This window comes from Gopherus flavomarginatus, chromosome 6 (assembly GCF_025201925.1).
Source record: "Gopherus flavomarginatus isolate rGopFla2 chromosome 6, rGopFla2.mat.asm, whole genome shotgun sequence".
Lineage (NCBI taxonomy): Eukaryota > Metazoa > Chordata > Testudines > Testudinidae > Gopherus > Gopherus flavomarginatus.
Window position 1 is genome coordinate 3,551,299 of NC_066622.1, and position 24,726 is coordinate 3,576,024.

General features: G+C 39.6%; 1 protein-coding gene across 10 annotated transcripts in view; it reads right to left on the reverse strand.

Annotated features, from left to right (window-relative positions):
- The window catches only part of FHIT (fragile histidine triad diadenosine triphosphatase), a 1,116,384-nt gene that overhangs the window by 683,424 nt on the left and 408,234 nt on the right, over nucleotides 1–24,726 (reverse strand). The gene's annotated exons all lie outside the window — the stretch shown is intronic.

Consider the following 24,726-nt stretch of genomic DNA (forward strand, 5'->3'; position numbering starts at 1 on the left):
TATAATCTTTGCGCATATGTACAGGACTGATCTCATGACTGGAATACTGCTTAAGAGGGGTCTAAGCTTGTTCAGGGAGTCCAGGCAGGAAAATAAGAGGAGAAGGTATTGCATTATACATCACCTTGTTCTGAGGCAGCTGAAATTCTCTGAGTAAAGATAAAAGGGGGGAACATCAGGGATGACAACATAACAGTGGCCTACTGTAGACCACCAAATCAGGAAGAGGTGAGGGATGAGGCATTTCTAGGACAGACAACAAACATCCAAACACAACACCTGGGAGTATTGGGGGACTTTACCCAGACATCCGTTAGAAAAGTAATATGGCAACACTCAAAATTTCTAATAAATTATAGGATTGTACGGGGGACAACATTTGTTTCAGAAGGTAGAGAAAGTAAACAGGGGGCAGCCATTTTTGTCTTGATTCTGATCAACAGGAAGGAATTAATTGTGAATATGAAGGTGGAAGGCAATTTGGATGAAAGTAATTTAGAAATAATATATTTCATTCTAAGGAAAGGAAGGAGTGAGAACAGCAGAACAAGGACGATGACCTTAAAAAAGCAGACTTTAAGAAACTCAGAGACCTGCCAGGTAATATCCTGTGGGAAGAAAATCTAAAGGAAAGAGACAATATTAAATGCACAACAAGCTATTCCAATGCTGAGGAAAGGGGGAATAGTAAGATGCCAATATTCCTCAATCAGAAACACTTTGACTGAAAATCAAAAAGGAATCCTATAAAAAGTGGAAATATGGATAAATTGCCAAGGAGTACAAAAGAATAGCACAAGCACGTTCAAAGTCACAAAGGTTAAGGCACAAAATGGGCTGCATGTAGCAAGGGACATAAGGCACTAAGAAGAGGTTCTTTAAATATATTAGGATCAAGAGAAAGATGACCAAAAGCAGCTCCTCTACTTAGTGAGGAATGAGAGCTAACAACTGACGACATCAAGAAGGCTGAGCTGTTTAATCCTATTTTGCTTTGGTCTGCACTGAAAAGGTTAATGATGATCACATACTCAACACAATTAATATTAACAACAAGGGGGAAAGAACGCAAGCCAAAATAGGGAAAGAAGAGATTAAAGAATATTTAGATAAAATTAAATGTAATCAAATTGGCAAGACCTGATTAAATTCACCCTAGGGTACTTAACAAACCAGCTGAAGCAATCGCTGAACTGTTAATTATTTTTGGGAACTCATGGAGAACAGGTGAGATCCCAGAGGACTGGGGAAGGGCAAACATAGTACCTATCTTTAAAAGGGGGGGGGCAAGGAGGACCCAGGGAATTAGAGACCAATCAGCCTAACTTTGATACCTGTAAAGATACTGGAACAAATTATTTTAAAAATCAATTTGTAAGCACCAAGAAGATAATAGTGTTATAAGGAATAACCATCATGAATTTGTCAAGAACAAATCACGCCAAACCAGCCTAATTTCCTCCTTTGACAGGGTTACTGGGCTAATGGATAGGGAAGAGCATTAGACCATGGTTTATCTTGATTTTAGTCCAACACGATATTCTCATAAGCGACCTAGGGAAATGTAATCTAGATGAAGTCATCATCGAGTAAGTGCAAAACTGGTGAAATACTGTACTCAAAGAGTTATAAGTCGTTTGCTATCAAACACAAGACATATATACTGTGGTATCTCAGGGGTTAGTCCTGGGTCTGGTCCTACTCAATATTTTCATCAATGACTTGGATAAAGCAGTGGAGAGCGTGCTTATAAAATTTACAGATGACACCACCATGGAGTTGCAAGGACTTTGGATGATAGGATTAGAACTCAAAATTACCTTGACAAATTAGAGAACTGGTTTGAAATCAACAGTAGGCAAATCAATAAAGGTAAACACAAATAGACTCAAATCATTTTCGTTCATTACCCTGGGCCTCTGCTATCTCTCTCCAGGGAGACAACAATATCTCATAGTACAGAGAAGTCCAAGAGGATGATGATGGATGTCTGTCTTCTCTCAATGCAACTAAAACAGTTTCAATTCCATGTCCTGGCCCATATCCAGATTGTGCTGGGTCTCTAATGTTAGATTCAATTTGCTTGTAGTTGGAATTTGGCTAGCTTCTGTATCACCTTGCTCAAGTATGAGAGATTTAACATAGGATAGTAATTGGCTAGAGCCAATGTACACGTGGGTTTCTTCAGTTTGGGTCAGACATTAATTAGACTCAGCCTTGATGCACATGTGTTCAAGAAAAAGTTAGCTGCTTATTGGGAGATTGTTGAAAATGACAATGTACTGCTTCTGAACAAAGCTTACATCATTTTTTTTTCCTTAAAAGCTGGAACAGGTATTTAAATTGTAAATGAAGTAATGTAAATTCAGTGATAATGATGATAGTGATGGTGTCAAAAGTGTTTCATTTGCAGTGATATCAAATTCATCTGTGTCCTGTTTCAACGTTTCATTCAATAGCATATTAAAACTTGAAGAATCTGTAGAAAGATACTCTGTACGTTTTGAGACAAGCACAGGATTTTTTTCTTACTTGTTAATCATTCTTAACAAAGTTTACATTTCACTTTAGAAAAATGATCTTTTGTCATTACTTCAGTCTGTTCAATTGCTTGTTTGCTACTCAAGCTGGCCAGCGAAATGAATTTCAGTTCTGAGAATTTGAGCTTTCAGAAGTTTTTCCATCTCAAACTGAGAAAATAAGCCAAAAACGCAAATTTTCATGGAACTAAAATCCCGTTGTACTTATTTTTGAAACACCAAAAAGTGGTGTCAGGCAGCTTGCTGTTCTGCGCATTGGGCAACCCTGGAAGCGCTTTGGTCCCTAACTCCAATGTAGCATGCCTGGCAGGATGCGTTGGAGTCATGGATCCAGGAAGCCCAGTCTGCCAAGGAGCTGGATAGGTAAGCTGACAGGAAACTAGAGGGTACCACCGGAAGCTTGTTGAAATCAAACCATCTCTGATAAATGTTTGAATTTCAACAAGTCAGCAAATTCTGACCCCGCCAAAATGTGTGTGCTTGTTTTTTTTGTTATTTTCCGGACCAACTCCATTTTCTAACACTTCCTTCAATTTTAGGAATGTTGCATCAGATACATTCACCCACTCGTGACTGGTAATCACTAATCACTCAATTGCTGTGTTGATCAGCAGCTTTCACACTTACTACAATTATAACTAGAAAGAAACAACTAATGGAATTGAAACTGTGCAGACTGTTTTCAGCACATTCAGTGACAGCTGATTCCAGCCAGTAGTCTCCAACCTTTCTCTAATCACCAAGGACTGCATCTACTCCTCTTTCCCCAATAGGAATTAAATGTATATTTATAAGTTTCTTATATTTCCTAAGAGGTCAAAAAGGCGTTAAAAGAGTCTTGATATTCAATCACCTTTAGGAATAGTTAAGACTTTTCATTCAGACTGAAATGAGAGGCTATTGTGTCTATTACCAAAACCCAATCAAATATAATCCATTCTCATGTAAAACATCTCAACATTAGACGTTCAAAACATGAAAAACACAATACCCGCCACTTCTTTTTTCCCTTCTCATTGGGAAATGTTTAATTCTTTTTTCAATGTTTCTGGATTCTTAGCCCAATTAGAAACTAACTTTTTCCAAAATGTGAGAATTTCCCACAAGATGAAACTTCCATGTTCAACCAGTTCTGATTATGAATTATGAGGATTTATGTTGCAAGATAAGACTGGCTAGTTTCCTCAAAAGAGATTTGCAATTTTCTTTGTTTGCTACAGTGTTCTGAAAGTTCATATGACAAAACATATTTTTCACCATGTGCTGTACACATGGCATATAAAAAGTTTAATTATCATAATTTTATTTAAAATTATCATTGCTTCAGGGTATCATTTGGGCAAAAAGTTATATTTGTGATGTTCATTCAGTATCGGAGTGAAAATCCATTTCCATTCTGCTTTTATGCTGATTTGATTATCAGAAGAGTAACTTTCACTGTTGAAAATTTGACAAAAATGTTAAATGTTTGAATAATATTCTTCTCATTAGCAAACCAACATCAAAGTAGGATGAGAGCCCATTTCCACCTTTCTGCTGTTGGTTCGCTAATTTTGAATATAATGGTATAACTAGACTTTGGCAAAGATAGACCAGCCTTATGTGATTAGTATCCATGAGATGTGGCATATCTGATAACAGAAATCGACAATACCAGGATTATAATCAAAATAAATCCATTTACTGAAGATGATCCCTTTCATCAGACATTTTCAGCACAGAAAACATGCCCTGCAGCTCTCATTGCTGTTATCTAATTCCCTGTGCACCAGACTGAACAATTTACTTTATTTCAACTAGCCCTTGTAGGAGAAATATATAGTATTCCAACTCTTCAGTTACATTACAGGAGAAAGTTCAAAACGGCTGTTAAACACATCTGAGAGAAAACTACAGGTAATTTGGTTCAGAAAAATTAATCTAAAATATGATTTCTGCAAAAGGATGATGAAGTTCTGATCATTTTACAATATCTTACACAAAGTTGAAGTCTGGCTCAGAAGTACAATCAAAGTTTGTAGCTCAGTTAAAGCTTAAGATATCAGGTATCCAAACTTGAGAGCACATGATGGCTGCACAGAACTTCTTCCAGAAGTACTTGAACTTTCCTATAATGGAATATGCAGATGATTGTAAATATGTGGCAATATTGCCTTCCTTTCCTAGATACCATCTAATCATAGTTATCCTCCTCAAGTGACAAACATAGACAAAGGAACATTCTCCTCCATGCCTGATGGGTGGGACGTGACCGAGAAATGGCAATTTCTCCTTAGACAACTGACTGCGTATTCAAGCACCAAAACATTTTATATCAGAGGAGAAAAGTTACCAGCTGCAGAAGTGGCAATTGAATATTAAAAACTATGGGGAAAATATGACCCATTTATATCCCTTTCTTTATAACTGCAGGTAAATCCAATCTGTACTTCAGGACCAGGCAAGCTAGAAGAATCTCAGGTTGGCATTCAGGTGTCAGCCATAACATTTGCTGAACTCCAAACCAATGCTCTGATTCTCACTCATTGAAGTCAATGTGAGTTTTGTCATTGACTTCAGGATGCAGCAGGACAAGGTCCCAAAACTGAGCTGATGTGTCTATGAAACTGCCCGGGCAATTGAGCTCATGCTCTAGGGATCAGTGCAAAGGTGGCAGGAAAAGGACAGAAGTGAGGCAAGTTTCCTTCTGCCTTGCTCTAGGAATAGGATACCTTTAGCATAGAACTCATCTGGATGAATACATCCCCAGATGTCCAACTGCATGCAATCTGAAGAACAGGATCTTCCAGAATTGCCTCTTACTGTCATCTTGTCATGATGCTAACATCATCATGCTATGACCTAGGCTAGGAGCACAGCTGCAATGCAACATCTTGATGTTACTGATTGCCTTACCTGGAGCTGTTCTGCGACTTCTTTAATAGATTCCCAGGCGACTATCTACTTCACTGATGCTCACAATTTTCTCATTATATCTCCCAACCGTATTTTGTATATACAAAAATCCTCCATGAATTGTTTATTTTCCACACTAGTCTCCTCTAGCATTCAATCCCTCTAGTTTCTTATTAGATTAATGACTAAAACATCTCAGGTTTCTAACATCAGTCACTCTATTTCACTTCAGGACAATATACAATGTACCTCTAGCATTTACTAGTTTAGGCTCACATTCACAAGCTGAAGATGACAAATCGAACTTCAGTAGCATGATTGTAGCATTCTCTATAACACATTGTGGCAGAAATACAAATCCAGATCAAAACAAGAATGGCAGCTGTTGAGTTTAGGAGCCTAACTTTGGACTTTCACTTTTCTAAACATTGGATACAATTCTCTGTTATCTTGATACGTACGTCAATAACACAAACATAGGTCTATAAGAATTGTAGATGGTTTTCAAGCATGGCATTGCAATGGCCTTATCAAATATTTGACAATCTCTGCTAATTATAACCATATCTCTGCATACACACTCCAAGTACCAGCTTGCTTTCTGTTTATACCGCTAAATATTGTGAAAATAGTTTAAACCACATTATCTGTAACTACCCTAATGTTCCTGCTCTCTGTTCTGTTTCTTTTCAGGCAATGGTCTCTGATGATTCTAGGTCCTAGTCTCACTGTACAGAATTGCATGAGTCACATATCAGCACAAACTCAATCTAAGCAAATCATTTTAATTTGTTTTCTTTGCATTTTCTGCTCTCTTCCCAGCTCTGCATCACTTCAGACATCGACAGAAATGTTTTAGTGTAACTCCCTTTCTTTAACCTTGTGAGACTGTAAATGTTCTTTTTACTTTATAGTTACTAAGTGAATTGAAACAACAGAGGGGATTATATTCCTATTTGTCAGTAAACCTGAAAATTTCTGAGGTAAGGATCAGAGAGCGACTAATTCTGGAACAAATTTCTATATAGCCTACCAAAAATGCTTTGGCATCAAATGAGAGAAAAGCTTTTTAATAGGATATTCATGAGTAATTAGAACTCTATGGACATGATTAAATCTTAATCTGTAGAATGAAGTGTTCCGACTAAAACAAAGAAAAACTGGTAAGGAGCTGGGCTGAAACTCACTCTGTAGGTGCACAGATTTGGTAGATATTCATTAATGCTGTTTTTTTTTAATATATATTTGTGACTGCCCTTGTCTCCACAGGACAACAGCCTGTAAGGGAAGATTCTGTGTTCTCACATGGCCACCTGAGTACCTGTATTAGACCTTTACACAATGTGGGTGTAATCAGGTTATTTCTAATGGAAAGTTTTGATGCATTGTTGCATTTTCAAAATAATTGACTTAAATTGTCATTTTTATTATTTCAGAGATTATTTAAAATAGAGACATGATCCGTACAATACTAGCTGGTGGTTCATCCCACGGGCCCAATCCTATTCCTCATTTAGGCGAAGTTCCCATTGTAGTGAATTCCCTCCAGACAATATAAGAAAGATGCTCAAGCCCAGGCCCTGCTGCTCTGATCCAGAGCTACTGTCCCTTCTTCTGAAGCACTCCTCTTCCTGCTTCCCCAAGTCCTTTACCCACCCCCTTTTCCTTAATCAATCTGAATGGCAACCACCAAAACAATGCCATCAAAGTTGGGATCTGAGTATCTATGAGTCCTGCATAGTAAAGCATTTTCATAAATGGGATCTCATATGGCTAAGCAAATAAGGAGGTGAACGAGCAGAAGGAAAGACAAAAAAGAAAATAAAAGGAAGTAGGAATTTGATCAATAATAGCTAATGTCACAATTTCACTGTCATAAGAATGGCCATTCTGAGTCAGACCAATGGTCCGTCTAGCCCAATATCTGGTCTTCTGACAGTGGTCACTGCCAAATGCTTCAGAGGATAAGAATATAACGGTGCAATTATTGAGTGATCTGTCCCATTGCCCAGTCCCAGCTTCTGGACGTCAGAGGCTTAGGAACACCCACAGCATGGGGTTGCCTCCTTGACCACCGTGGCTAATAATCATTGACAGGTCTATCCTCCATAATCTTACCTAATTCTTTTTGAACCCATTTATGCTTTTGGCTTTCACAACATCCCCTGGCCACGAGTTCCACAGGTTGACTATGCATTGTGTGAAAAAGTACTTTGCTATATTTGTTTCAAACTGTTGCCTTTTAATTTCATTGGTGACCTCTAGTTCTTGTATCATGTGAAGAGGTAAATAATACATGTGAAGAGGTAAATAATATTCACTTTCTCCATATCGTTCCTGATTTTATAGACTTCTCTCATATCTGCCATTCGTTGTCTCTTTTCTAAACTGAATAGTCCCAGTCTTCTTAATCTCTCTTTGTATGCAAGCTGTTCCAGGCCCCTAATCATTTTTGTTGCCCTTCTCTGCACCTTTTCCAATTCCAATGTATCTTATTTTCAGATGGGACAACCAGAACTGCACACAGTATTCAAAGGGAGGATGTACCATGGATTTATATAGTGGCATTATATTTTCTGTTTTATCATCTATCCCTTTCCTAATGGTTCCTAATATTGTTAACTTTTTTGACTCTATTTGCATATTGAGCAGATGTTTTCAGAAAACTATTCACAATGACTCCAAGATCTCTTTCTTGAGTGGTAAGAGCTAATTTAGAACTCATCCTTTTGAATGGATAGCTGGGATTATGTTTTCCAATGTTCATTTCTTTGCACTTATCAACACTGAATTTCACCTGCCTTTTTGTTGCCCAGTCACCCAGTTGGGTGAGATACCGTTGTAATTCTTCACAGTTAGCTTTGGATTTGGCTATCTTGAGTAATTATGCAGTGTTTACAGTCTTTGCCACTTCACTGTTTATTCCCCTTTCCAGATCATTTATGAATATGTTGAACAGCACACATCCTAGTAAAGATCCTTGGGAGACACTGCTATTTACCTCTCTCCATTGTGAAAACTGATGATTTATTCCTACCCTTAATTTCCTATCTTTTAGCAAGTTACTGATCCATGAGAGAATCTTCCCTCTTATCCTGTGACTGCTTGGCTTGCTTAAGAGCGTTTGGTGAGGGACCTCGTCAAAAGCTTCCTGAAAGTCCAAGTACACTACCATCCACTGGATCACACTTGTCCATATGTTTGTTGACATCCTCAGAGAATTCTAACAGATTAGTGAGGCATGATTTCTCTTTACAAAAGCCATGTTGACTCTTCCCCAACATATCATATTCATGTATGTTTGTGACAATTCTGTTTTTTATTATAGTTTTTATCAATTTGCCTGGTACTAGAGTTAGGTTTACTAGCTTATAATTGCCAGGATTGCCTCTGGAGGCAAGTTAAAACAAAGTAAGATATACAAATGTGCCTAAATCATTCACCTATTCAGTCAAGAAGATAAGTGTTATCAAATGTCTGGTGCAAAACCCACCCACAATGGAGGCTAATAAAACAGTTCTGAAATAGCAACATTTGATTGGCTACTCCATCCAATCAGTAACTCTAGCAATCAACGAGCCTCTCTGGAAAATAGTCAACCTCTCAATGGCTGCTGAAAAGGCCAGCCTGCACTTTTTTCAGGCCCCAGTGAATTTTTATTTTCTGTTGAAGGTGTGATTTCTTTCCTAGCAGCCCAAAGATGCTTCTAATCCTACTGGATCATTTGTCCACATGCAGTACAGGCCCAACAGCTGCATATTGCTATGAAAACCACCCAGAATGTTGGATCTAGCTAAAGTATAGTAATATAAAATAATAAGAGTAGAATATAGTTTTTAAAAGAAATTTCTGTCTTAGATACTTGATCTGTGTTAAATGAATTTCTCTCTGTTCTCTGCTGAAATTTGTTGAATAAATCTTTGTAACAAGCCCAAGGCCAAAATACCAATTATCGAAGGCCTGTAGAGGGACTGAATATGCAAGTAACCGATAAGAATGCTGTTACAGGACAGAGAGTCTGTACCAAGGGAAAATAAGAACTTTGGGCAAAACAATCATGTTTTCTTAAGCCTTACCCACTGATCCTCTCATCCCTTGAGAACTTGACTATGCCTATGTAAATCTTTTAGCAATAAAAAGGAGGGAGAGAAGAATTAAATCAAACCTGTTAAATCTAGATGTAAGAATGTTGAGTGCATGGGAGTGAGTGTTCGTGACAGGTAGATAATTGATTAGAAACTAGTACCAGCCGAAACCTAGGTAGGACTCACAACCATCAATGGGCCGAAGATAATGCAGGGCAGAGGCAACCGGATTACCCCAGGAGGGCATGCCGGAACCCACCCAAGCACAGCAAAGAGAGATAGAAGACTCGAAGATTATGTACACCCGTCATGAATGTATCATCTGCTGATCACGCTGATTAATGGTTACCCCAATCCCGAATTCAGCATGATGAAGCAACTTCCATAGACATACACTGAGGCAAAGACCTATAAGAACAGGACCAGGGGACTGAGATCTTTGAGTCTGGTTCTGTGACCACCCTCCAGGAGCATCGGATGCACATCTGACACAACTTGGCTCCACTCTCGTGTCCAAGTCACCTGGTCAGTGACTTGGCATGAGCAACTCAGGCTGGTAACTATAACAATTATTGCAGAACCTGTGTGAATGTTTGTGTGAGTAAATGGTTATAACAGCTGTCAAAACTATTTTGTTGCATTTGCAATAAACGTGGCATTTTGGCTTGTCCCTCTTATAAGATCCTGATGATGGTATTTTATTAGCGTAACAGAACGTACCCTCAGCTGATACAAAAATTACATAGCTAGCTTTAAATACTGCCAAAAGTCACAGGGAAAGCATATCATCATCTCCATTAACAGGGACATAAAAATGCTATACATTGAGAGAGGTGCTCTTATTTAAAAACACTACACACTTTACACCATCTACAAAAAACTTGACAACATTTGGGCTACTGGTGTGGTAAGATCACTGCTTATCATGGTGACCAATATTGTCTCATATTTGCTTGTACTCCACCATTTGTCTCCTGTCTTATATTTAAATTATTAGCTCCATGGAACTGGGAGCGTCTCTTTGTTCTGCGTTTGTATGTATGCCTAACACAATGAGATCTTGGTCAAGATAGGAGCCCCTAGGTGCTGCAACATCACGTACAACAACTTAAGAGATCTCTAGTCTGCACTAAATAGACACTTAAAGAAACTGCATCAATAATCACCCCTGCTGTTATAAAATTAATGTTCCTACTCCTTGATCTGACATGCAGCCCTACACTTCTGCACTAGAAAAGAGAAGGAAAACAAACAAAATACCAAAAACAAAACCCAGGATAATAAAAATTGTCACTTCTGGGGCACGTTTGATCTACAGCTCTCAAAATGCTTCAGAAGAGTAACTGAGTCTCACAAGAACCACAAAGGGTAGGTATCCTTCTACCTATTTTACAGGTGGGTAAACTGAAAAACAGAGCATAAGTGACTCATATGGAGTCAGTAGAAGAGCCAGGAAAATAACCCAGAGTCCTGAGTTCTTGATCCAGCTAGTCCAATTAAGGACAGGGAAGTCAACAGAGAAACTTCCAACTGATTTCAGTGGGCTCTGGATCAAGTCCATAGTGTTAACATTAAAGGATGATGAAGAACTACAATATTTTCTTACGCTATCTTGACTATTATTTTGACAGCCAGAAAGCCTAAAACAAGAACTAGTATAAAGTAAACTCCCAACAGAGAATACACAAACAAAAACAGGTACTGAACCATGTATATCTACTTGCTACAAAATGTGTACACATAACAAGCGCATCAAACAGAAACCTTAAAGGAAAACATTATAAATCCAAGCTGAATCTATGCAAGAGAAAAAAGACAGAGGCATGTCTTAGAGATTTTTAAGGTCAGGCTTGACAAAGCCCTGGCTGGGATGATTTAGTTGGGAATTGGTCCTGCTTTGAGCAGGGGGTTGGACTGGATGACCTCCTGAGGTCCCTTCCAACCCTGATATTCTATGATTCTATGTGAAAATGTGTTACATAAATAAAAATACATATAAACAATCTCAGAACAAACCTCCAACCATCTAGACTAGGAAGAACAAAATACATCATTCAGGAATTTTTTCTCACAAATATACCACTCCATTTTTGATTTTGCCAGTGTAGTTTTAACAAGAGACGGCTGGCCAGGGAAGCGGAATGATTCTATAAAAGGTTAAATAAATTATGCTAACTATATTCAGAATATTTATGTAAAATAAAAACCAGATTCTGCTTTTTCATATTATTTCCAAATTTAAATAAATTAGCAGTTTTAATACACCCTGGAATCTTCTCCTCAGCAATAATCTTTCATGATGAATGCTAGGGAAACAGTGACACATTGTACATCCTTTATAACAGCTGATCAGGCCACCCTGGCTTTTATTTAACAGTCCTTCCACTGCTCAGCAATCAGAACACACCTTCTCCGAAAGACCCAGCTTAACTTGGTGTCCAGGCCTCAATTGTCTCCAGGGTAAGTTAGCGGAAAGAAAAGGATGCATAGAATGTGTATCTTGGTTGCCTCGGAGACGGAGGTTCTTCAGCACCCTGCAGAGTACTTTAATCCATAACAACCTTTTTTTTTTTTTTTTTTTAAATTTGGATGCTTACGAGCCAGTACCCACACTGTCAGATTCTGAGGAATTCCACAGTGCTGCAAGTTTGTCTTCAAATAAAATGTGTTTTAAATCTGAAGTATTCTAAAGCACTGCTGAGGATATTAATAGACAAAATCTATATTGTGTCTGCAGTACTTTTTGTAGATCTCTGATTAATTCTAAAATGACAGCCATGCAACCCAATTGCAACAATTGTAAAATTGTTGACTTACACATTTTCTAATGCCCAACTCTTTCATATTACCAAAACACTACAGCAGTTCTGTCTCTTATCACTCTTTAATATATTAGGAGATCTAACTGGCTTGTCCGCAATCATAATTTGAAGACCTTTGCAGTTAATCTGAGTTGTGTTTATCCCATAAGAACATCATAAGAACAGCCACATAGGGTCAGACCAAAGGTCCACCTAGCCCAGTGTCCTGTCTTCTGATAGTGGCCAATGCCAGGTGCCCCAGAGGGAATGAACAGAACAGGTAACCACCAAGTGATCCATCCCCTGTCGCCCATTCCCCAGCTTCTGGCAAACAGAGGCTAGGGACACCATCCCTGCCCATCCTGGCTAGTAGCCATTGATGGACCTATCCTCCATGAATTTATCTAGTTCTTTTTGAAATTCTGTTATAGTCTTGGCCTTCACAATATCCTCTGGCAAAGAGTTCCACAGGTTGACTGTGCATTGTATGAAAAAAATACTCCTTTTTGTTTGTTTTAAACCTGCTCCCTACTAATTTCATTTGTTGGCCCCTAGTTCTTGTGTTATGGGAAGGAGTAAATAACACTTCCTTATTTACTTTCTCCACACCGGTCATGATCTTATAGACCTCTATCATATCTCCCCTTCAGTTTGGAAAATAAATGACTAAGAGTCCCAGTCTTATTAATCTCTCCTCATACGGAAGCCGTTCCATACCCCTAATCATTTTTGTTGCCCTTTTCTGAACCTTCTCCAATTCCAAAATCTTTTCTGAGATGGGACGACCACATCTGCATGCAGTATTCAAGATGTGGACATATCATGGATATATAGAGAGGCAATATGATATTTTCTGTCGTATTATCTATCCCTTTCTTAATCATTCCCAACATTCTGTTTGCTTTTTTAACTGCTGCTGATAAACACTGAGTGGATGTTTTCAGAGACCTATCCACAATGACTCAAGATCTCATACTTGAGTGGTAACAGCTAATATAAACCCCATCATTGTATATGTATAGTTGGGTTCCCACATATAGAGTGGTGCTCTGTGCACCATCAGTGACAATACTGCTAGCTGGCAAGGAGTGTAAAGCCTAGTACACAGGGGACAATATGGTAAATAAAACAAACCTGAGCAAAAGACTGATGCACCAAAAATAACAGCATAACTGGGGGAAAGGGGGAAACGTCAGGAGCTGGTAATCTCCAAATGGGGATTACACCATTATATGAGCCTGTTTCAGTTGCTTATAACTTCACAAATTTTAACCATTTGAGCTGAAATTATCTATGCCAGTTGTTTGCCTCAGGCTGATTTTTTCTAGAAAATTACAGCCAAAATGGTTCAGCCATTTCTGAGAACAAGGATGGGGGAAATGTACAAATTGCCACTGTTAAAAAATGCTGATGAACTTAAATTAAAAAAATAAATAAAGCCCTACCACCCTCCTTACTTTGGGGTGGTGACTTGAAATTTGGAAGGGGGTGGCCATCCCCATGAAAATCAGCCCAAATTTGGCCAAGTTATAAAGCCTTTGGGGGTTGGGGGCTGTGGAAATCGCAATTCACACATGCCCAATAGAGACCTCTCTGCTTTTGCAGCTAAAATCTCTACAGATTCCATCCTCACTGAGTATACTCAAGCCTCTCTCACTCCTAGCGCTGACCAGACTGAGCCTATGCCTTTCTCCGCAGTGAGTGAGCATGGTGTCGCCCAGGGCAGCAGGGACAAAGCCAGATTTTTTTCTCGGTTGCGGTTGCTCCCAGCTGCTCTGGGCCAAGGTGGGAACTGAGAGCGAGGAGCTTGTCTTCCCTGTGTTCTCAGTGTACCCCCTGTCATGCCCATGCAGCATGGAGGAGGAAGGTGCCTGATTTGAATGCAGTGGGACAAATGCCCAACCAGGGGAAGAGAAAGGAGAAGATCAGGACAAGGAATCTGGTAAAACAGACTGGAAGGGGGTGGGGGAGAGAGGACTGGGATTCCCCTCTGAGGAGGTTTTATTATCCCTGTTTTGAAGATGCAGAACTGAGGCAGAGATTAAGGCCAAAAAATGTTGAGTGCCTGATCGGAGATGCCTAGCACCTGATTTTTCAGGGTACTTAATATTATACAGACATCATGCAGTCAAAGCACAGCTCCCATTGACATCAGCTGCAAGTGCTTTGCTCTTTTGTAAATCAGACCCAAATGTACTGAGCTGGACATCCAGAAAAGGAAGAACACTCAATCAGTCATCACCTATGAAAGCTGGGTTTACGTGTCTACCCCAGCATCACGTAGGAATTCTGCAGGGCAGCATACAACTGCCTTAACCCTGAGACCATCCTTTCTCTTCCTGCAATTGCCTTCCTTTGTTCATTACACACCTTCCAACTTCTGCAACAAATGAGGCAGGGCCCCTATAGACAACAGGCTCCTTCACTACCCAACTACAATTCAATCGCAGAGCAAATCCATCTGTGCACTGAATGAGACAAGGGAAAAAATAATATGTGATCATGGAAAATCATAGACTCTCAGGGTTAGAAGGGACCGCAAGGATCATCTAGTCTAACCAACCCCCTGCCAAGATGGAGGATTTGTTGCATCTAAACCATCCAAGACAGACGACTATCCAGCCTCTTTTTGAAAAGCTCTAGTGAAGGAGCTTCCTTGACCTCCCTAGGCAGCTTGTTCCATATCCTACTGGTCTTACAGTTTGGAAGTTTTCCCTGAGATTTAATCTAAAACTGCTGTGCTGTAGTTTGGACCCATTGCCTCTTGTCCTGCCCTCTGTGGCAAGAGAACAACTTTTCTCCATCTTTTTTATGGCAGCCTTTCAAGTATCTGAAGACTGCTATCATATCACTCCTTAATCTGTTTTCCAATCTAAACATACCCAGTTCCTTCAGCCTTTGCTCATGCGGTTTGCATTCCATCCCTTTGATCATCTTTGTAGCTTGCCTCTGGATCTTTTCTAGTTGTATTTGTGCATATGATTTTTCTTCCCTAAGTGTAGCACCTTACATTTGTCTTTACTGAATTTCATTTCATTGTCTATAGCCCAATTCTCCAATTTATCAAGATCCCTTTGAATTTTAGCTCTATCCTACAAAGTGTTTGCAATCCCCACCTCCTCCCCAGCTTTGTCTCATCTGCAAATTTGATCAGTATGCTCTCTATTCCTACATCCAGCTAATTAATAGAGATGTTAAATAACACCAGATCCAGAACAGATCCCTGTGGAACCCCACTTGAGACTTTCCTCCAATCTGACATCATTCCATTAATAGTTACTCTTTGCCTGCGGGTTGCTGAATCCTCCCAACGGTAGTTCTGCCAAGCCTGCATTTTTCCAGCTTATTTATGAAAATGTTATGTGGGACTGTGGTAAAAGCCTTGTTTAAATTGAGGTATATTATGTCCACCACACTTCCCCTACTCACCAAACCAGTTACTTGTTAAAAAAAGAAATTGAGCTGGTTTGGCATGCTTTTTTCTTAGTGAATTCATGTTGGCTGCAAGTGATCACACCTTTATCCTCTAGGTATTTGCGAATTCAATTAATTACACCTCTACTCTGATGTAACACTGTCCTCGGGAGTCAAAAAATCTTACCGCGTTATAGGTGAAACTGTATTATATCAAAATTGCTTTGATCCACCGGAGAGCGCAGCCCTGCCCCCCCTGGAGTGCTGATTTTCCACATTATATCAGAATTCGTGTGATATTGGGGTCGCATTATATTGGGGTCAAGGTGCCTTTAATTCTGGTATTTCCTAATCTTTGAGTGCTTGATTTTGCAACCTTAATGTTCTTTTAACACAGTCTTTTTGTGTGTAATATAATAAATACAAATAAATTATGCTCACATTGCAAATATCTTTTTTGATTATTTCCATTCAAAACCGATACACGAGGCTAGGTGAAAAATTCCATTAGAACAGAAAATACCAAGCTTGCCTGGACTTGCTAAATTCAGCAGATCTCCTGCTTTTTTCTTCCATTGCCAAGGCACTTGAAACATACCAAGTGCTATTTCTATTAACACCTATTATTTATTAAGTCCTGAGATAAGTGACTTGGGGGAAAAACATATTGGCGGGCTGTCCTTAATGTTTTTAACCTAGGCTATTCCATTTTCTGCATGTTCATGAATATGTCACATGCTTCCTTCTGCTAGCTCCAGTGGAACAAAATCTAGGAGAAACCAGAAAAGAATGTAGGTGGGCTAGGGAGAGGAAGTAACAGCTCTGCAGTATGTTACCTCCTCCCTTGATCCTGCAGATCCCTCACTCAGTGGCACTGGGGCTTTACAATCCTTGTGTTAGTCGCTCTATGCAGTATTGTCCCATCCTTAATGCATGGGGACATTTTCCAAAGAACATAATGGTGACCATGTTAGCTCCCCTTCCACATTGATATCCACCGGCTTCGGAAAGCCAAGTTTGGTGCAGCAGCCCATTAAAAGCCATGCTACAGAGAAAGAGGTTTACACAAAAGCCACTAGTGTAAATCAGGTGCAAGAGATCAGAATCAGGCCCTATGGAGTTTTCTGGACCTTACATGTATTTTTCTTACTCAGATGATAACATGGCCCTACGTATTTCAACTGAAGATGACGTGCTAAATGTATTATCTGAAGTACAAAAGTGATCAAATGGTTACTGATCATTTGAAAAAATGAAAAAGAGGTAAGATGTGAAAATATCTATTTCCAAGTCTTAGGGCTTAATCCTGGAAAACCTTAAACATGTAACTTTACTCACATGAGGAGTCCCACTGAATATTTGGTTTACTTGCATGAGTAAAATTATTCATGGCCTTGAGTATCTGCAGGATCTGAGGCACTCTCTCAAGATGTACAATGCCTAATAAGTATATACATAGGTTGGTAAATACATTTTCTTGCATGATAAAGAAATCACTTTGTCAACAGATGTTACGTTTTTATAATTATTTTTGCACTTGTATCTTTCTACGACATGTTGTATACACAACATATTCCATCTTGCCAAAAGAGCAATGGAAAACCAACTACTTCTTTAATGTTTAATTAAGAGTAAAAGCAAATTTATGTAGTGATATACCACACTCTTGCCTAGTAATAAAGACAAACATCCCTGCACAGTATTAACACTTACTAAGATAGTCATTTCAGTTTCACTTGGCTTACAAAATGCCTAAAGAAACTTTGGCACTCTTGTACATCATTTCAGATATTTCTGCTGATTTTTTATTTAACTAGTTCTTTGTAGATATCATTTGGGACATTATAGTTTCCACAGTAACATTTTTGGTACTTGAATTAAGTTTTTGATATGCCCTAAAATAATTATATTTGTCTTTAGCAAACATGTTATTTGAGTTTTGAATGAAACTGCTGATAAAGGCTGACAAAAATTACTCCAGTTCAAAATGTGACAGATGTGCTATCTGCCAAGGGATTTCCCTAGAAAATTTCCAATTTTCTTCTATCAGTTTAAAGAAGGTTCATTTAAAATCTGTTAGAATGTATTAATGTGCAGCGTTACATTATATGCAGTCAAGGATATATGGGTAAAATACTGGGAAATCTAAACTCTGACAACTTGACTTTAAAATTGCTATGCAATCCATCCAAAATCCAAAAGTTTTTAAATGAACTAACATTTAACTATTTTGTATGAACCATACTAAACCCTGCAATTTAGTCCGCAAAATTATAAAATGTGCATAGTAGCCTCTCTCATTTGATGACTTTTTAAAAACAAATCATGGAAAGCATTTTAAAGAATTCATTTTCCACTGCTGTTGTCTGAAACAAGTATTTTAGGATTTCAGTATGTTGTATCCCAAACAACAGCAGAAACAAATTTGAGCCCTCTCTGTAAGTCAAAGCAATATGAAGTCTTGAGGTTTTACCTGACTTATCTTTATTCATGAAAGCAAAGTAGCAATATGGCAGAAATCCCTTCATCTATCTTCAGATTGCTAGTAAACCACAATCCTTCCTTTGTAGACAAGTATCCAGCCACAGTAATCAGTTCATTTTTCCCATTCTCTATTAGATTGTCATTTATTCTCTTGAGGCTCAGAGTGGAGGCATCATAACTCCTGTTCTCCAAAGTATTTGCAACCCCTTCCACCTTGGTATCATCTGCAAATTGTATAAGCGTACTCTTTATGCCATTATCTGCATCATTGATGAAGATATTGAACAGAACCAGACCCAGAACTAATCCCTGTGGGACCTCACTTGTTATGCCCTTCCAACATGACTGAACCACTGATGACTACTCTCTGGGAATGGTTTTCCAACCAGTTTTGCACCCATCTTATAATAGCTCCATCTAGGTTGCATTTCACTAGTTTGTTTATGAGGTCATGTGAGACAACATCAAAAGCCTTACTAAAGTCAAAATATCTCAGGTCTACTGCTTCCCCCTATCCACAAGACTTGTTACCCTGTCAAAGAAAGTTATCATGTTGGTTTGACTCAATTTGTTCTTGACATATCCATGCTGTTACTTACCACCTTGTTAGCTTCTAGATGTTTGCAAACTGATTGCTTAATTATTTGCTCCATTATCTTTCCAGGTACAGAAGTTCAGAAATTCCCCGGGTTGTTCTTATTTCCCTTTTTATAGATTGGAAAAGGGCAAACATAGTGCTAGTTGTCTGGGATCTCTCCCATCTTCCATGACTTTTCACAGATAATCGCTAATGGCTCAGATATCTCCTCAGTCAGCTCCTTGAGCATTCTAGGATGCATTTCATCAGGCTCTGGTGACTTGAAGATATCTAACTTGTCTAAGTAATTTTTAACTTGTTCTTTTCCTATTTTAGCCTCTGATCCTACCTCATTTTTACTGACATTCACTACGTTAGTGAAGACAATCATCACCAACCTTCGTGGTGAAAACCAAAACAAGGAAGTCATTGAGCACCTCTGCCATTTCCACATTTTCTGTTATTATTTCCCCACCTCTCATTGAGTAATGAGCCTACCCAGTCCGTGGTCTTCCTCTTGCTTCTAATGAATTTTTAGAATGTTTTCTTGTTACCCTCTATATCTCTAGCTAGTTTGATTTCATTTTGTGCCTTGGCCTTTCTAATTTTGTCTCTACATACTTGTGTTATTTGTTTATATTCACTCTTTGTAATTTAACCTCATTTCCACTTTTTGTCAGACTCTTGATTTTTAGATCATAGATTATGTCCTGGTTAATCCACGGTGGTCTCTTGCTATACTTCCAATCTTTCCTACCAGTGGGATAGTTTGCTCTTGTGCCCGTAATAATGTCTGTTTGAAAAACTGCCAACTGTCTTCAATTGTTTTTCCACTTAGACTTGCTTCCCATAGGATCTTACCTACTAACTCCCTGAGTTTGCTAAAGTCTGTCTTCTTGAAATCCATTGTCTTTATTGCGCTGTTCTTCCTCCTACAGTTCCTTAGAATCATGAACTCATCATTTCATGATCACTTTCACCCAGGCTGCCTTCCACTTTCAAATTCTCAACCAGTTAGTTCCTCCCTATTTGTCAAAATCAAAGCTAGTACAGCCTCTCCACTTGTAGCTTTCTTCACCTTCTGAAATAAAATATTGTCTCCACTACATTCCAAGAACTTGTTGGATAATCTGTGCCCTGCTGTGTTATTTTCTCAACAGATGTCTGAGTAGTTGAAGTCCACCATCACCACCAAGTCCTGGGCTTTGGATGATTTTGTTAGTTGTTTAAAAAAATAAACTCATTCACCTCTTCTTCCTGGTCAGGTGGTCTGTAGCAGCCCCCTACCAAGACATCACCCTTATTTTTAACTGTTTTTATCCCTACCCAGAGACTTTTTCACAAGTCCGTCTCCTATTTCCATCTCAACCTCAGCCCAATTGTGTACGTTTTTAATATACAAGGCAATACCTCCTTCCTTTTTTCCCTGCCTGTCCTTTCTAAGCAAGCTATACCCTTTTATACCAATATTCCAGTCATGCGTATTATCCCACCAGGTCTCTGTGATGCCAACTACGTCATACCTGTGTTTATTTACTAGTATTTCAAGTTCATCCTGCTTATTCTCCATGCTTCTCACATTAGTATACACTACAGACATGTAAGATACTGATTTGATTTCCCCCTCCTCCCAAGTTCGGTCTTGTCTCTCCCTTATCCTTGCTATAACAGCCCATGGTCCTCCCAAATTCTGACCCTTCTCCCAAGTCTCCATGTTCTTCAATTACCTGTGGGCTTTGGTCACCTGTCCCCTTCAAACCTACTTTAAAGCCCTCCTCACCAGGTTAGGCAGCCTCTAGCCAAATATACTCTTCCCCTTCCTCGATAGGTGGACCCAATCTCTGCTTAGCAGTCCTTCTTCCTGGAACAGCATCCTGTGACCAAGGAAGCCAAAGCCTTCCTGCTGACACCATCCTCACAGCCAGGCATTCACCTCCAGGATGCATCTGTCTCTCCCCAGGACCCTACCCCTTACCGGAAGGATCGAAGAGAACATCAAGAACACCACCTGGGCTCCCAACTCCATCACTCTTACTCCCAGAGCTCTGTAGTCACTTCTGATCTGCCAAGGGTCATACCTTGCAGTGTCATTAGTGCCCATATGGATAAGTAGTGTGGGGTAGTAGACAGAGGGCCAAATGATCCTCAACAATCCCTCCATAAGTCTCAGATATGGGCCCCTGAGATCCAGGGAATAAAGACTCAAACAGTCCCCAGCCATGTTATTTTGTACAAATTATGTTATTTATTATGTTTCTTATCATAAGATTTATAAAGTTGGTACTTAATTAAGTTCATTCCTTTTGTTACTGAATGTGTAGAGGTTGACCCTGTGCAATCCTTGCTGAAAATCCTTAGAGACCAAATTCTGGGTCTCCAGCTGCTTTTCTAGTGGAGTTGGGTGTTTTTAGGTACTGGAGAAGGGCAATGAAGTGAACTCTAGCCCACCCAAAGGTTACACAAGCATAACTAATACCAATACAATTTATCAAGCCATCAGGAACCGGTTGCCAAATTACATTTAGATTCAGTGTGGTTAGGCATTTAGGTATGATGTAAGTGATAAACACAAAACCTTGACCAAAACAAAACATAAGAAAATGCCACTGAGAGATTAAAAACAGATTTAATCACATACAGACACTCCCCTTTATTATTCCAATCGGAAAAAGCATTGTGACTTTGGGGGGGGGGGGAAGAAAAGCTGTTTTAACTACTGTATCAAACAATCTCCTTTAGACAAATGTCATTAAACACGGTATGATTTTCACATCTGTATATTTATCTGTCCAGTGGTATTTCTCTTCATTGATATTTAAAATTCTGTTTAAACATAACCTATTTTAAACATAACTATTTAAGCAAGTGAAACTGTCTGTTTCAAAGACCACACACCAGGGAAACTCCTATTAATGCCACACCACACAATCCATTGTCTACAGCCACACTCTAAGATACAACCGTATTTGCTCCAATCCCTCAGACAGAGATAAACATCTACAAGAGCTCTATCAAGCATTCTTAAAACTACAATACCCACCTGCTGAAGTGAAAAAACAGATTGACAGAGCCAGAAGAGTACCCAGAAGCCACCTACTACAGGACAGGCCCAACAAAGAAAGTAACAGAACGCCACTAGTCATCACCTACAGCCTCCAACTAAAACCTCTCCAGCACATCAAAGATCTACAACCTATCCTTAAAGATGAGCCCTCACTCTCAAAGATCTTGGGAGACAGGCCAGTTCTCGCTTATAGACAGCCTCCCAACCAGAAGCAAATACTCACCAGCAACTGCACACCATACAACATAAACACTAACCCAGGAACCTATCCTTGCAACAAAGCCCCGATGCCAAGTCTGTCCACATATCTATTCAAGTGACACCATCATAGGACCTAACCACATCAGCCACACCATCAGGGGCTCATTCACCTGCACATCTACCACCGTGATATGTGCCAGCCATGCCCCTCTGCCGTGTACATTGGCCAAACCAGACAGTCTCTATGCAAAAGAATAAAATGGACACAAATCTGACATTAGGAATCATAACATTCAAAAACCAGTGGGAGAACACTTCACCCTCTCTAACCACTCAGTGACAGACCTGAAGGTGGCAATTTTGCAACAAAAAAACTTCAAAAACAGACTCCAAAGAGAGACTGCTGAACTCGAATTAATATGCAAATTAGATACAGTTAACTCAGGCCTAAACAGAGCCTGGGAATGGTTGGGTCATTACACTCACTGAATCTATTTCCCTATGTTAAGTTCTCCTCACACCTTCTATGGGTCATCTTAATTATCACTTCAAAAGTTTTTTTTCTCCTGCTGATGAAAGCTCATCTCAATTGATTAGACTCTTCCTGTTGGTATGCATACTTTCACCTTTTCATGTTCTCTGTATGTATAAATATCTCCTGTCTGTGTGTTCCATTCTATGCATCCAAAGAAGTGAGCTGTAGCTCACGAAAGCTCATGCTGAAATAAATGTGTTAGTCTCTAAGGTGCCACAAGTACTCCTGTTCTTTTTTCCTGGGAATTGTGCAGCCCCAGCGAGATGAGATGAGACTCCTTAGGAACTATAACATAAAACAACAATGTGATTATGGCAAATAGGAGTGTAGAACATTGCAAGAACCCTTGAAGTGTATTGAGTGACCTCTGAAAGTGTGTCTCTATGTTCCCAACTCCCCTATAAACCTGAACTCATATATTTATGTAAGTAAATGTGCATAACAGAGTACTAACACTTTTATCTCTTTTGGAGCTACACTGGTAAGCATGGCTTGAAAGACGCTGAGAGATTGTAAAAGAGAATTAAACACTGCTGGACGGAGAGAGGTCCAGCCAGGGCCGGCTCCAGCTTTTTTGCCGTCCCAAGTGGCGAAGAAAAAAACCCAAAAAACAGATTGAGTTGCCACCAGAGTGCCGCCAAAGAGGACAAGAGGGAGTGAAGGACCCACTGCTGAATTGCCACCAGAGAGCCAGACGTGCCGCCCCAACACTGGAAGGACTGCTGCCCCTTTCTATTAGCTGCCCCACGCACCTGCTTCCTTTACTGGTGCCTGGAGCCAGCCCTGGGTCCAGCTACACGTACCTCCCATGAGAATAAGACACGCATGACAGACTATTCTATGTGCTAGTGCATTTTGAAATGTAAATGATCTCTGTACTTCTGTACAACACACCAACCACAGCTGGATTGCCAGCCTTATGGGATGAGACCCCCTTTCTGAGCCTGCGACCAAGAATGGCAGTTGTGTTTCACACTCCACTACCTCTTCCAAATTTCCTCAGAGGTCAAAGGATCTCTCACCTCCTCCTCGAGATGGTTGCAGCAAGAAATCCAATCAGTAACTCCAACTTAATGTACAGAAAACATAGCTTGTTCAGCATGGAAAGTGAGAAGATCAAGGAGCATCAGAGGAAAACACTAGACAGGCCAAGAGGCTCTTCTGTACTACAGGTGAATCCCTTCCTCAGCTCGCTGGTACACAGCCATTTGGATAGTGCCAACTGCTCCACAGAGTGGGGCTAACCAACATGCAGAGATGTGGCCCCGCTTCCTTCCCACTCCCTCAGATCTGATTTGCATATCCAAAGAAGCAAGGAGGGAGATGCCCTTGTGTTCCACTCTGGGAAGGAACTTCCAGTTGTCCCTGGGACTTTCATTTGGAGAAGGCTCCTATTGTTCTATTGTGTATAGGTGCCCATACATTACTCCTCATCATAGTATCTCAGCCCCTCACTCCCTGCCTGCTAGAGCCAGACACAATCTGGCTAGGTGTTAGCTGTTTCATCATACAGGAAGGGTGTTTGTGTGTTATATGTATAGCTCTCTCGCTCTCTCACACACACTTTTTTTTCTCATTTCAAATGATAAATTAAAAACCCTTATTTTCTCCACCAAGACTGGTTAAATGGGTCATCATTTCTGGGAAAAGATTTTCTTTGACAATTAATTTCAATGGCTAACTCTCATTCCGCTGTACTCCAAATCAATTGCACTAACGATCTAGTTTGTGTTAATCTGGGTTTCCCCGGTATTAATCTTGAATAATTGATTATTTTTACACATTAGGTTAACGTTACTTTGCATTGCAGAAGCCGAACCAAGTGTCTACCCTCTGGCTATCCAGAAAGTCACTTATGTAGAGACTTGTCTAAAAAAGATCAGACATGATAAAGGGGCAACAGCCCTTGAAGAGCAGAAATAACATGGGAGTTCATTTCCACTATTCTACGGCTATAAGCTCAAAGCATAAAACTCAGAGTTATGGAACGGAAGGTTTCCTGAATAAAACGGAAATACTTTTTGTCAAGGTGCCATGAGATTTCATGTTTTGTAGTTTTCATAGCCTATGAAATGTTCTTTTAATGACCATTTTGCTAAGGGAACAGCTTAAAAGGTTGGGGTGAAACCA